Source organism: Pteropus alecto, unplaced genomic scaffold, assembly GCF_000325575.1.
Source record: "Pteropus alecto unplaced genomic scaffold, ASM32557v1 scaffold71, whole genome shotgun sequence".
NCBI classification, from domain to species: domain Eukaryota; kingdom Metazoa; phylum Chordata; class Mammalia; order Chiroptera; family Pteropodidae; genus Pteropus; species Pteropus alecto.
Genome location: NW_006433024.1, coordinates 9,198,991 through 9,213,753, shown reverse-complemented (window position 1 = coordinate 9,213,753; position 14,763 = coordinate 9,198,991).

The window sequence follows — 14,763 nt, the reverse complement described above, 5'->3', positions numbered from 1 at the left end:
CCCCCCCCCCGCCCCCCTCGCAGAAGTGTATCCAGCTCTGCCCTCTGAAGTAATGGCTCCAAGTCTTTAAAAATCAGCAGGACCTATTGCAACATGGTGTCCTGAACTGTATCCTGAAATGGAAAAGGCACATTAGTAGAAAAATAGGTTAAATCCAAATGAAGTCTGTAATTTAGTTAATGGTATTACCAATGGTAATTTGTCAGTTTTGATTAATGCGCCATGGTTATGTAAGATGTTAACATTAGCGGAAGCTGGGTGAAGGGTATATGGGAGCTCTGTGTGCTATCTTTGCCACTTCTGTAAATCCAGAATTATTTCAAAATTAAAAGTTAAAAACAATAGCAGGAAGTCTTGACCCTTCTGGAAAGAATGCAAACAGCATCCCACTGACACATTTTGAAAACAACATCCCCAATTCCTGGTCTTCCACAAACATTTCTGCAGATGGTAAATAATAAAATGTAAAAATAATGACCATTTCAGCATTTAACAAATGTGTCAGTCTCCAGACAGGAGGTAACTCAGAGCAAGTTGCTTAATATATATCATCGTATCTAATCCTGACAACAACTCTGAAAGTTGGTATTTCTATTCTCATTTTACAGAAAGTTGGTATTTCTCTTCTCATGGAAGCTCATGAGATTGTCTGTCTAGGAAGTGGCAGAGGTTTCTAATCATTTCTGTCTGGTTCCAAAGTCCATGCTCTTTCCAATGGAAGAAGAAAGAGATGAGGATAATTGGAGGCTGCAAGCGTTCATCTTTGACAGAACAGTCAGATTTCAGAAAGCATGCCTCAGCGGGACCAGTCTTGTGGGTTACAGACTTATTGTCATAAAATGGAGGTTTATAGACACATCATGCAGTGCTTGAAAATCGAATTAATGAAAGTACTAATACTCATCAGTGTTGCTTATTATGGCAAAGAAAAAAAAAAATTAGGAAATAGCCTTAACGTCAAATAATTGGGAATTTTTCCGGAGCTGGTTCTGGTATACCCACAATAGACTAGGCGGCCAGTCAAAGTACTTTTGTATAAGTTTTTTTTGTGTGTGTGGACATGCATCAGTTAGAATACTTTTGGCTCTAAGGAACAGAAAGGTACAACTCAACTCATTTAAATCGAACAGTAAAAAATTTATCTGAAAGAAATAAACAACAACAACAAACAAAACACACACAAAAACCAAAACCACCTGAAGCTTCTGTGGTTTTAGCCATTATGTTTAGAAATGATAACATATGGTAGAAGCAGAGAGGGTGCTGAGTGTCTCTTTGTATCATCAGGAAACCCATTCCCCCAAACCCACCATCAGTCTTACCCTCACTTTAGCCAGAATTATGTCACATTCCATCACTATTCCAATCACTGGCCAGGGAAATGGACTGTTATTTTAGCTAAGCCCACTCGTCTTTTACCCTGGGGGCCGGAGATAGTGTCTGTCTTCCTGGAAACAAATTGCCACTCAAGGAAGGGTGGATGCTGAACTAAAACAGAAGTTCTGTTAAGGAAAGAAGAGTTAAAAAGAAGTACGAATGAGCCAATAGCTGCTGGGTAAGAAACCAACAGTACATAGAAAAATTCACATGTTTTTGAGTGGAAAAAAAAGAGAATACATTTCAAAAAAGCTCAATAGGATGATCCTATTCATATAAAACTGTTCACATATTTCTATGTATATATACTTAGAGAAATATCTGAAGAGATATTCTCCAAAAGTTAGTGGTTATCTCTAAGTGGTAAGATTTCAAGAATATTTTACATTATTTGTACTATGCCGAATTCTTTGTGTTTAGCTATATTGAATTATTTGCTATAAGTGTGTGATCTTCTTTCAAAGACAATAAATATTTTCTTTGGGGATTTCTGGTTTGCTTGTTTGTTTTTCATTTTTGTTTTTTAAGTAGGCAAAGTTTTCGTGTGGAAATTGTTAGGAACTGCTGTGCCGGGCTTTGGAGACTTTTCAGAGGAGTTAAAAATTAAGAAGTTTGTTTTTTCAAAAAATGTTCTGCTTATTTGCATATCGGATTGAAAATATATCCACAAATTTTTCGATAACTCCTACTATTGATACGTGGAGTCTATATCACTTCTACTTGAACCTGGGCAGACTTGAGACTGTTGCAAATAATAGTATGTCACTGTGTCACAAGAGACCGCGCAGCTCCCATCATACTTACTTTTGGAGCTTTGCTTTTAGAACATTTGCTTTCAGAGCCTTGAGTCTGCATCTAAAAAGTCTGACTAAACTGAGGCCATATGAGTCATGTGAGGAGCCCAAGCCACTTGGAGGGGCCATGGCTAAGCCACTCCGGTCAAGAGTCCCTTTTGAGTCCAGCCCAGGTGCCAGGTGATTTCAACCCCAAGTTGTCTGAGTCACCTCCAGCCATTTAAGCCTTCCCCACTGAGGCCCCAAATAATCGTGGAGTAAACACAAGTTTTCCTGCCTCTGTTATATCCAAATTCTTGACCCACAGAATCCACAAGCGTAATAGCATGGCTATTATTTTATGTAACTCAGTTTGAGTTCATTTGTGATGCAGCAGTTCACACAAAGCAGAATACTTTGTTTGCCCATGTGTTTATTTGTTTTTAATTCTCACAGAAACGAGGTGTGGAACCCAAGAGTTTCTCCTCGAACATGCAGGAGGTAGGAAGGCATTAGAAGCCACAAAAGTTTCCCATATTCGTGCTGGAGGGACAGGAGGCATGGAGATGTGTCCCTGAGGCACAGCTCAGATGAGAAGGGTTAAGTTTTGTAGCCAGTGTTACAGGCAACAAGAAAGGAAAGGACACATCTTGAGGAAAAGTTCGGAGCAGCATGGATTGCTGAGGAAAGGCCAAACGAACAAACAAACAAAAACAAAAACTAAAAAACAAACAAACGAAAAACCCAGAGTGGCAAAAATGAAATTCAGAATAATTTCTACCGTTCAGCTGTGTGGCATTGGACTAGTCACTCAAACTATTTCCAAAATGGAGATCACTCCTGGTCTTGTGAGGATTAATGAGCTAACATGTGTAAAACTCAGTGGACGTGTGTTAAGATGCTTCTTCCCTATCTGGAGGATAGATGTGTTCCAAAGACAAACACCCCCTTATTTTTTTTCATGGTTGATTCAAGATTCAAGATCCCAGTCACTTTAAAAAAATACATATTTTTAGTGGTTATTGTCTGTAGATGTGGTGAGGAGGAAGGAGAAGATTGTCAGAAAAAGAGTGTCGGGAGACTAGCAGCAGGCAGGAAAACAGCTGCACCAGCACGGAGATGTGTGGCTACTGGTTAGGCACCCCAACTGTGGAGCCAGGAAGTTCTGGGTTTCACCCTATCTTGGCCCCTTGCGGGCCAGGCTGCCTGTGAAAGTCTCTGGATACCTGGCTTTCCGTTGGCTCCTCTTGGAAATGAGGAGAATGATGAGCCTGCTCTGGGGGAGCTGTGTGAGGACTGACTGGGAGCTCTGTATGAGGTGCCTGGACCTGAGGTGATGAAGGAGCATTAGCTCTACCCCTCCTCTGCGTCGGCCACTCCGCACGCCCCCGCCTGCAGTGCTGCCTGATTTCCCAGAGATCTCTGGGCATCAGCTGCTCACGTTTAAGTCACACCAGGCTGGAGAACAACTAGCCAAGACAGCAAGAGGACACTTGTGATCCCTCCTCCCCACCTGCCGCTCTCCCCCAGGCTCGTGCTCTGGATCCCACTGGTGTGCCTGCCCTTGCCTCTCTGGTCACATCCTTCTAGCGGAATGGGTCATCTGGGCCATGCAATAGCCCCTCCCTGGTCTCCCAGCTTTAAGCCTGTGCCCCAGGGTCTACTCGCCCCCCACAGGGGCCAGAGTGGTTTTTTAAAAACATATAAATTATATCATGTCACTCCTCTCCCAAGACTCAACCATAGGCTTCATCCTTAGAATAAACCGTAAGCTCCCTTCCCCGGTCTCAAAGCCCCATTTAGCCATCCTCACTCAGCTCTGCCCACGCTCCCCTCTCTGACCACACTCCTGCTGCCCCGGCCTCTCCACTCACCCTTCCAACAAACCAGTTTCATCCCCACTCAGGGCCTGTTGGTCCTGCTCTTCCCGCTCTCTACCTGCTGCAACCTACTTCTTATTCAGGCCTGAATTCAGACATGGCTTCTTCAGGTGGCCTCCAGGACCACCGCCGCCATCACCCTGCCTCCACCCCGCTCCACTCACTGGTACCCCTTTATCTTATCATAGTTTCTCCACAGCTCTTATTGGTATCAGAGAATATCTAATTTACTTATCAATTACATATTCTTAATAATTAACAAACTTGATATTTCTATCTAATAATTGTATTTTAAAATCATTTATGATCTACCTGCCTCACCCAAATGGGAGCCCCTTGAGGAGGGGGGCTCTTTCTTGATCACCCCTGTATCTCCGACACCAGAAAAGGTCCATGTTTGTCGACTGACATCTGCCTACTTGAAGAAGTGTCTCCTGTCTGTCCTCCCCCTCCAACCGCTTTATCCACAGAGATCTTAAATTACTGATTTGGCACAAAGCCCACACTTCTTAGAATGGCACTTTTCCTTTCAGAGGTGTCATGCTTCCCAGTTACATTGTAAGACCCTGCATCTTAAATGTCTCTCTCCCCCAACCCCAACCCCCACACAGTACCAACATAGATGCTCAATGCATCCAGTCCCTATCTCACTTTCTTGGGCTGTAAGTTTATCTCGAATTGCTCTCCTCCTGTTGTTCATGTCATGATTAACTCCGCTTGTTCCTGGCTTGTGATATGAACTTCATTCTCGAAGGTTTTTCGGGGAAAGGACATCCATGAGGGCTCACTTACAACATTCCCTGATTTCATGTCCAATGTAAACACAGGCAAATACATAATTAGCAAGAATTATTACTACTTGTAATTAACCCAGCTCCTCAGTCCACATCATGAACTAAAGAAATGAGCGTGAAGAGTGGAATGTTTAAGTTTTGCCCTCTTGCCCCTTAAAATATTTATTTTTCAGTCATCACACCAAATAGTTTAATTATGTCTTGTTACCTAATTAGTGCATGTATGTGGAATTTACAGATTCCAGAGTGAAGCTTTGTAACTTTCTAAATGTTTGCATCTTACTGAGTGTCCCATCAAATATTTCTAACGATTCATTTCCAAGGCGCTTTTCTAGATTGCTAAACACCACCACCAACAGCTGATGCTGTTCCAGTCCGTGAGAAGGAAAGGGGAGCAGAGGACGTGCCCCTTCCCTGTAAGGAGTGACCCTGAACTGTACATATCACTTCCGCTCATGGCTCTCTGGCAACTTCTGGCTACAAGGGAGGCTGAGTAATAAATACATCCCCTTCTCTCTTTACCTATGTTCAGAATAAATTTGGAAGCTCTATTACTAAAAGAAAGAGAAAAATGCATGTTGGATGACAAATAGAAATCTTTACCCTAGTACCTTCAGCCTCATAAAGGGTGCATACATGTGCATGCGTGCATGAGTGTGTGTGTGTGTGTGTGTGTGTGTTTGTGTAACTTGATATTCCAGTATTCTTTTGACTACCTTAGAGTTCAGTTGCTTTGCTGTAGTCATAGGGTTGCTCAGTTATATTTTTAGATAAACAACAACTAATTCTTCATTGTGTGTCCTAAATATTCAGCTTTAACTGGGTGTCCTGTATTTTTATTTGTTAAGTTTAGCAACCCTATGTAATCAGGGGCCAGAAATTGAAATATCAGGAAACAAACATGTGTCTTTCATCCCAAAGAGTAGTAAGTGGGTCTTCTTAGTCGCTCAATGCTAAGAAGCCAGTTCATTCCCTCCTACACGATGGGGTTTCTGCGGTGAAATAAATAGTCCCTCCCATGGAGAAGAGAGTCAGAAGTTGGAACGAACAACGGGGCAGCAGAGTGTGGACAGTGTGCAAACATGGCAGAAGCTATCAGCACAGTGTCCAGGGAAAACAATGGATTGCAGAAATGCATGCGCATAGGCAAGTGAGGGAGTGAGCCGTGAAGATCTACGGCAAAGCAGCTAGCCCCCGTGACCGAGTAGCCAGAGGGGCTTCTGCAACTATTCTGTGATAAACCTCTGGTGAACAAAATTTTGTCACAATTTAAGGAGTTCACAAGCCCCTGGAAGCAAATGGACCTTTAAATAAATGGTCTGAATCAAATCCCAAGTTGTAGAGTTGGTCCGTAGGGCATCACCGAGGAGGCACACACTGTCTGGTAACCTAGCCATCTTGGGCCAGCCATTTATAATCCGTGTTCACCTTTCCCTGGTTTTCTCCACCTTCATCTTCCCCAGGTGGGACTGACCTACAAGCCTAGGTGAGTTCCCCAGCCATCACTGACAGGGTCGGTGTGGACACTGATGGCGTCTTCCCATGCCTCGTTCTGGAGCTCGTGACCATTTCCAAATCTAGCTGCAGAGTCCCAGCCACAGTTGCTGTGTGGTTAGTTTCCTGCGCAATTAACCAGATCCTGAGTCTCAGGGTTATCTATCAATCATTTGGATTTCTGCCGGAGACCTAGAGCCTCAACCTGAATCCTAGTGGGCACCAGGACTCAGCTCCCTTCCGTAAAGCTAGACTCTGTTCTCTAGTGTCCCAAAGGGATTTGCTAGAGACTGGTCCTGGGCATCCTGCCACCTGCAGACTCATCTCATACTGCAACTGCTTCCTCTAAACTGCATGGCCCACTGGATCCCACCCCACCCCCCATTCTTTGCTCCATGACATTGCCCCTCCCCATATGAATGGTCATCAGGATTAGGTCTGAGATTGATTCTGTCAGTAGGGGCACATCTGAACTATTCATGAGGCTTTTTCAAAATCCAGGCGACCAGATCCCACCTAAACCTACTAGATCTCTTGAGAAAGGGTCCAAGAGCATGTGTATTTTTTTTTTTTGAAGTTCTATAGATGATTCTGATGTGCTCCTTAGGTGAACCCCTGCTCAAGATGCTGTGCCTTAAATTAGGGATGGCTTCTGTAGCCAATTTATTTCCTCCACTTCCAACTGGCTTTTATTCTCCTTAACCTCTACTGTTATGGTACCAGGGTGCCAACATGTCTTGCCCTTGAATCTTCCATAGTTGTGATAGTGGTGAAGTCTACAGGAAGGAGTTTGAATCAAAACTAAAATTACACCTGTCCAGCATGTTATGTAAAACTTAGCTTTTGTTAAGATTAGATATTTTTCCTTAGTAAGAGTAATTTATTCTCAAAAATGCCCTTAAAAATTGAAGTCCCAACTGAAGGACTTTAGACAGAAATAGTCAATAGTGGCTACACGTGGTCTGAGCCATTCTACTGACCACTGGTGCTCAGGGACTCCCCACTATCCTTCATTTGACCTAGCTGTCCTGAGGCCCATCTGAGGATTGGGGTGAGTGGGGCAGAGAATTAAATGACTAGTGTCATAGAATACCATGGTTATATCTATATAGCTATATCTATACATATATTAGCTACAAGGTACAATAATATTGGCTATTAATCTCCTAGCCACACGCACACACACACACACAAAGGAAAAGGAAAAAAATCACAACAAAATGTAAAAGCCACATTTCTTTTTATTTCCTCCCATCATTTCAAGACTCGCACAGCACCCCCAGCCCTGAAGTACATCCCTTAGACCCAATATTTTTCCAATTCACACCCTTCTACTTGGCCGGGTCTCTGGGACTGTATACTGATGTGCCACCAACCCAGCCATTCAATATGATTCTGTCAGCCCACTGCATGTTTAGTCAGCGCAACACCAAGTATCAGGTTCAACTATTTTCTTTGAAACTAACCAGATTTGCGGGGAGGGAGGGCTGGAGATATTGAATCAATAGGGTGTGTGTAGGCACCGCATGACTTTATAATGAAAGCTGTCCCTGTGCTCTGTCTGGCAGGAGTGAAGTCTACGTTTCCTCAGCTTCCTTTTGGTTCCCTGTGTCCTTGTCACTCAGCCTGTGTCTCTTCAAATTCAATTCATGTTACTGCCACCAAGAGTTGTCTCATTCCTCCCTTGGAACTTAGAGAATAAGAGACTTCCCTTGGAGACACATCTATCCTTCCAACCATTCATCCATTTATTGAGTACTTACCACATTCAAGGCATTGGCAAACCAAAGCTTATTAAGATCAAGAACCTGTGCTGGGGTGCAGTATCAATGAAAGTTTTTAGTTGCAAACAACAGAATCCTCCATAGTTAAAGCACAAAGGGATTTGCTAGAGGATATTAAGCAGATTAGAGAATTTCCAGGAGAGTCAGGCTTGCATGCTATACATCCAGAAGAAAAATACCTTATCGTCCATACCACAGCACTATTCTAGAGGTATCTTCACTTTTGCACCCCCTATCACTGGCACCTATGATCCAGAGACTGAACACTAGCAATGCTGCCACCCCAGAAGAACCAAATGCTTCTGCCATTATACTTGCCCGGGTGACTTTCCCATATGTGGCCTCCATCTTTGTTGCTTACTTCTACCTTCATACGTCGGGTGAATAAAGCCAGTTTGATGGGACCTTGGTTGCATACTTAAGCTTACTTACTACAAGAGTTCCTGTAGTTTTCTCTTTCTATCCTCTGGAGCAAGGAAGAGGTTAGAGAAGGGAGGGGAGTTGAAGATATAGAGAGAAGGTCAGAAGAGACCTTATGATTAAGTATGAAACTTTGAAAGTAAGTATTCACCCAAAGGGTGAGAAAAAGAAAATCTAGGCGGAGGAGAGAGCTTGAGCTAAGGCATTGGTGTGTGAAAGAGAAGGTACGTTGGGGGGAAGATGATGAATTCATGTGGCTAGAGCAAATGGTGAAGATGCTGAGAATTGTGAGGGTGGGATGGGGGTGAGGTGGACAAAGACAGGTGAGCAAAGAGAGTAGGTAGTGGCCAAACGGGTAAGGGTCTCTCATGCTCTTAGAAGCTTGGCTTTTCCCTAAACAAGTCCAGATTCAGCTGGTTCTCCAGGTCTGATCAAAGTCTGCAAATTGTCTATCAGCTTTTCTGCCCTAAACATGGGACCTCATTTCAATCTTGGCCTCGTGAAGTAGCACCCTAATAACATTGCCCCTACCAAATGGTAAACGAACCACTTTCAACAGGATTAATTAGTCTATCAACAAAGAAGCGTTTCCTTCATATTTTAAAAATATTTCTGTTGTTCCACTATTCCACTGTTCAACCACCTCTACCTTGCCCAATTTTATAGTGCTTACCTAACAGGGCCATGTCGTTGTACTTTAAAAGAGGCCTCAGCAGCTCCAGCAAGGCCAGGTGCTCATTACTTCTTTAATAGACACTTGTTGAAGTGTCTTCTCCATCTACAGTCTTCCTTCTTTGAGAATGAGATGCCCTCCTCTCACCAGGGCCCTATATAATCAGCCTCCTGGACAGGACTGATTGGACCACCTTATGGACACCTGACCCAAGATGAGCAAATTGGATTCTATCCCCCAGAAATTTAGAAATTCATTCATTCTCCCATTCAGCAAATATTTATTGAACCCTAACTTTGAACTAGGCATTGTTCTAGGAACTGGGGGTACAGTGGATACATTTTCTCCTGATATCACACTGCATCATTTTGGGTTCACTTAGACACCTATGCTTCCTTCTAAGTCCTCTCCATTTCAGCTGGTTTAGTGGGTGTCTAATCCTTACAACAAAAGAACACTTTCTAAGACAATTTCACATTGTTATTCGTGATGAAGAAATACCTTATTTTCTTTCTTTGGTCTTTCAAAGCCATTTCCCCATGGTAAAGAACCTGAGAAATTTCTCCAAAGTTTTAACTAGGTAAATTTTCACTGACTGGAATTGTATTTGATGTCCAGAAATATTTATTTTTGAGATTGATGCTATATTACCCACTTTTTGAAAACACAGAGAACATCAAGTAATATGTCAAAGCTTTCCACTGAATCATGATAATAAACCAAAATTTCTGCCTTTATTTATTTATTTGTCTATTTATTTATTTATTTATTTATTTATTTATTTATAGTGATCATATGGCTACCTCCCCCCTCCCTCTCCCATACACACACACAGAGCCTCTAAAAAACAGCTTGTGTAAGGAAGCAAAAGGGAGAAAAGTTGAATGGTTACAAGAATTAGGCTTGTAAGGTTTGCAAGACAAACCTGAGTTTAAATACCTTCTCCTCTGGTGATCTTGGAAAATTTCAAATATATAAAAAAAAGAGACAGTAACTATTTCACAGGATTATTGTAGGAATTAAATGTGCTTAGGAAGTGATAGTGACTAAACAGGTAGGCACTGTTTATTACTGAGATCTTTATTCGTGAGCCACAACGGGTATGCATATAAATATGGATATGTATACATAGCACACAGATATACATAATATACAGATATATCTGTGTAGGCCAGTTGCACTATTATTCTTACCTAAGGAGAAACTGGAATGATAGTTTAGGCCAAGAGATGATTCAGACCCTTGTATTTAACTAATTGCAAGATTCAACAATAAATGATAATCTAATCCAATACTGTATGAATTTGATTAGAGGTATGAATTCATACAGAGGTATGAATTGCCAATTCAGGATCCAGTGTCACCCCCAACACCCCCCTCCCCATCCTGAATGTGTAGAAGCTCTTAAAGGCTTTGCTGGAAGCTGAAGGATTGGGGAGGGAAATGGGTAGTGATTCAATTTTTCCGGTACCTAAAAACTGAGTGGTTTTGAAGCAGAGATGCAGAACCCTTCTGTATCCCACAGTCTTCAAAAATGACTGTATTTACTAAGACAACAATGATATTGTGTGTGACCAGAGCAGGGGCCACATATTCACCAGAGCTATTATGGACTGTCATGGGTCAGCTCACTGGTTAATTTCCTGGGTCCAGAGTTTGATTTCCTGGGTCCAAATCCTGACTCTACTACTTGTGACTTCAGTCTAGTTTCTTGGCTTTCTTCAAATTTGGTTTCCTTGTCTGTAGATGGGTATGATGATAATATTAATATCACCTGCATTAATGTCTTACGACTACAAGTATCTTGTGGCTTAAAACAACAGAAATTTATTCTCACAAATCTGGAGTTTAGAAGGCCAAAATCATTCTCACTGAGCTAAAATCAAGGTGTCATCTAGGCCATGCTTCCTCCAGAGGCTCTAAGAGAAAATCCATTCCTTGCCCCTTGCAGCTTCTGGTGGCTGCCAGCATCCCTTGGTTTGTGGCCTCATCACTTCAATTTATGGTCACATCACCTTCTCCTCTGTGTATCAAATGTCTCTCTACTTTCCTTTTATAAAAATGCATGTGATTGTGTTCATGGCTAGTGATGATTAATTTTATATGTCAATTGACTGGCCACGGGGTACCCAGATTAAACATGACTTCTGGGTGTGTCTATGAGGGCATCTCTGGATGAGATTAGCATTTGAATCAGTGGACTCAGGAAAGTAATTGCCCTCTCCATTGTGGGTGGGCCTTATCTAATCTGTTGAGGGCCTGAATAGAAAAAAGGTGAAAAAAGAAAGAATTTTTCTCTTTTTCCTGCCACAATATGAGAGCTGGGACATCTCATCTCACCTTCTCCAGCTTTCAAGCTAGGATTTATACCATCAGTTCCTCTGGACCTTCAGATTTGGACTGAACTGCACTACCGAACTTCCTGGGCCTCCAGCCTGTAGAAAGCAGATCGTGGGACTTCTCAACCCCCATAACCACTGGAGAACTCTGACTAACACAAAGCCCACCTAGATAATTTTTCTATCTACAAAGACCCTTTTATGCCATATAAGTTAACATTCACCGGTTTATTTTCCAGCCTCCCGCATTTGCCTGTGGTCTCATTGTGAGGGTTGAATGGAATATGTCGATAAAGTGCAGTAGCTAGAACATGGGAAGAGTTCGGTAAGCATTATCTACTATTACCAGGCAGATCTTGTCTACTGCAGTTACCTGGAAAGAAATTAGCTCAAAGAGGGATACAGGAAGACAGGAAGGGGATTAATGGTAGTTGACCTTTGCCAATAACATTTGACCATTCAAAAATGCTTTAGGTCTGTGCTCTTAGCATGTGCCTTTCACAAGCACCTCTGTAGGTCACAACTTTTTATATGATAGGCAAGGTGGAGGATATGGGAAATAATCCAGAAATTAATGTAAAATTAGTGTAAACGAGTTGTTTCTGTTAACCCATATTTGAAAATTAATGTGTTCACAGGAATTTTACTTTCACTTCAATTCTGAAATAAATAATCATCAAAATTCTGAATGAAGAAAACTAGCATTTTCTAGAAATTTTTATTTTTTCACTTTGGTTTATAATCTCCTCTATAACATTTAAAATAAGATGGGCGTATTGGTATTCTCAATATTGGCATAAAATTGTTCTTTGTTGTGTCACCCGAAGTCTCCGTTAGTTTCAAAAGCACAGAATAAAGATCAAGATTCAATATTTTAAAAGCTTCCCATCCTTTTCATAGGCTTGACAGGTAAGCAATCCAGACTGAGAATAGATTTACACTTGCAAAGCCCTTTCACAGATTAATTATTCTTTCTAATCTTATGAAATGGAGAGGGATCAGGAGTCCCACTCTATAGATTTGGAAAAAGAGACAAGAAACTTAAGATGCAGAGAGTGAAACAGAGCTGGTCAAAGGCAGAGCTGCACTGGACCTCGGGCATCCAGACTTCTAATGACACCACTAGCAAAGGGAGGAAGGATGGAGGAAGGTGACATGGAATAAAGGCAAAAGGTCACCTAAAAATTCAAGCCTGGAAAAGTCTGAAGGAAGAAAGGCAGGAGATATGAAATGAAGGAAGTCAAAATCCCCAATCAACCTCTTGTTTATTCCTAAAAAAATAGGATGATCGGATTCCAAGGAATCAGTGACTTGATGCAAGCTCACGCGTTCCTATAGATTCCTTCTTTGGGCTGCTTTCACGCACTTCAGTAAAGGGTGTCCATGACTGTATTCACTAGTTCTTTTTCTAAACCACATCCTCTCACCTGGGCAGGTATTTTGAACAAGTGAAAAGATTTCTCTTCATGACAAAAACAATCGACTTCCCTTTGTTTCCCCCAGAAACATTTCCTCAGGGAAATTAAAAGCCAGAACACACATGTGAATCAGGAAGTAAGGACTATGTTCATTACACTGAATTAAAATATTTATAATAATATAAGTGCTAGTTTATAGAATAAATGTACCCACGTGTGTGCATTACTGAGCTCCTTTTTCATGCTGTAATTCCCTCCTCCTCCAGGAAGGTGTCGATTTCCAAACAGTCTGCATTTCCTGTTTTTCAACTTTCACAGCATTATTTGAAGGTTTTATATAGTGCAGGTGACATTACAGTTACCAGTCTTTTTGTAATGACAGGGCCATCAGCGCTGCATGTGGAAATGGATAGGTTCATTGAAACAAACTAATGCAGAGAAAAGCTCAATATGATATGACACATTTAAAATTTCAAAATATACTCAAATATGGCTGCTTCTCAAATATGACTACACATCACAAACACCTTAGGGGCTTAAAAGAAAAAAAAAATTGGTGACTGAGTCCCACCCCACATGATTAAATAGTTATTTCTGTAGGTGAGATATTGGCATTAGATGATTGAGAAACAATGCTTTACATAAAGGACTCAATGAAAGGAAAAGACCCTCACTCCAGTATACATTCATGATTGTATCCTATTATGAGGTCATGGCAGGAGTAGGGATGTTGAAAATACTGTTAGTAGTAAAGAAATGAGAACAACCAGTCCATCTATCATACAAGGTAAACGAGAACTAGAAAGGAACATGGACAAAAGGAAAGAACTAGATTTATTAGAATGGTGAGAATGTTGTTATACTGAAACATAATTTTAAAGTATTTTCAGTGTGTTAACATTATGGATGTTGGGAAAAGGTGTATGGGAACTCTATACTGCATTGGCAACATTCCTGTAAATTTAAAATTATTGCAAAATAAGTTTATTTAAAAAAATATTTTAGTGACTTAATCAGGGTTTTCAAGGAAAAATTTCCACATCGAATACCATCATTATAGACTGCCCATTGTAGTTTGCATCCTCTGGTTGTCATGGGATTCATACCACAATGAGATGATGTTTCTGTTGGCCCAATTCTGGATAATACTTAACATTAACAACAACGATAGTTAACGGCATTTACTGCATGCTAGATTCTGCACTAAATACATACATGCATTATCTCTTTCAAGCCTCACTGGAATTTTATGTGTAGGTACCATTATCATCCCCATTTCATAGATGAGGAAACTGAGAATCAGAGAGATAAAATTATTTGCTTGATATCATACAGCTAGTTAATGACAGAGCCAAAACTCAAACCTACATCTGGCTAATTACAGAGCCTATAATTTTAATCTGTATGATATCATCTCCCAACTTTGCTTATTGTTTTCTCGATAATGCCGAGATTTGCAAAATAAGAGAATGTGTATTGTGCATATGCAATGTGCAGTGCTGGCTCAGACCAGAATTAGAAAATTTACATTGTCCTATGCCTACTCTTTCCTTCTCACTCTTCTCCCCTAATTTTCAGGACGTTCTTTTTCTTTACAGGTAGTCCATGCTGTCTGATCATTTCTTGTTTCAAAATTACCTGATAAGAACTTATACAACTCAACAACAAAAAAACAAACAATCTAATTAAAAAATGGGCAGAAGATCTGAACAGATACTTCTCCAAAGAGGAAATACAGATGGCTAATAGACATATGAAAAGATGCTCAAGGTCACTAATCATCAGAGAAATGCAAATTAAAACCACAATGA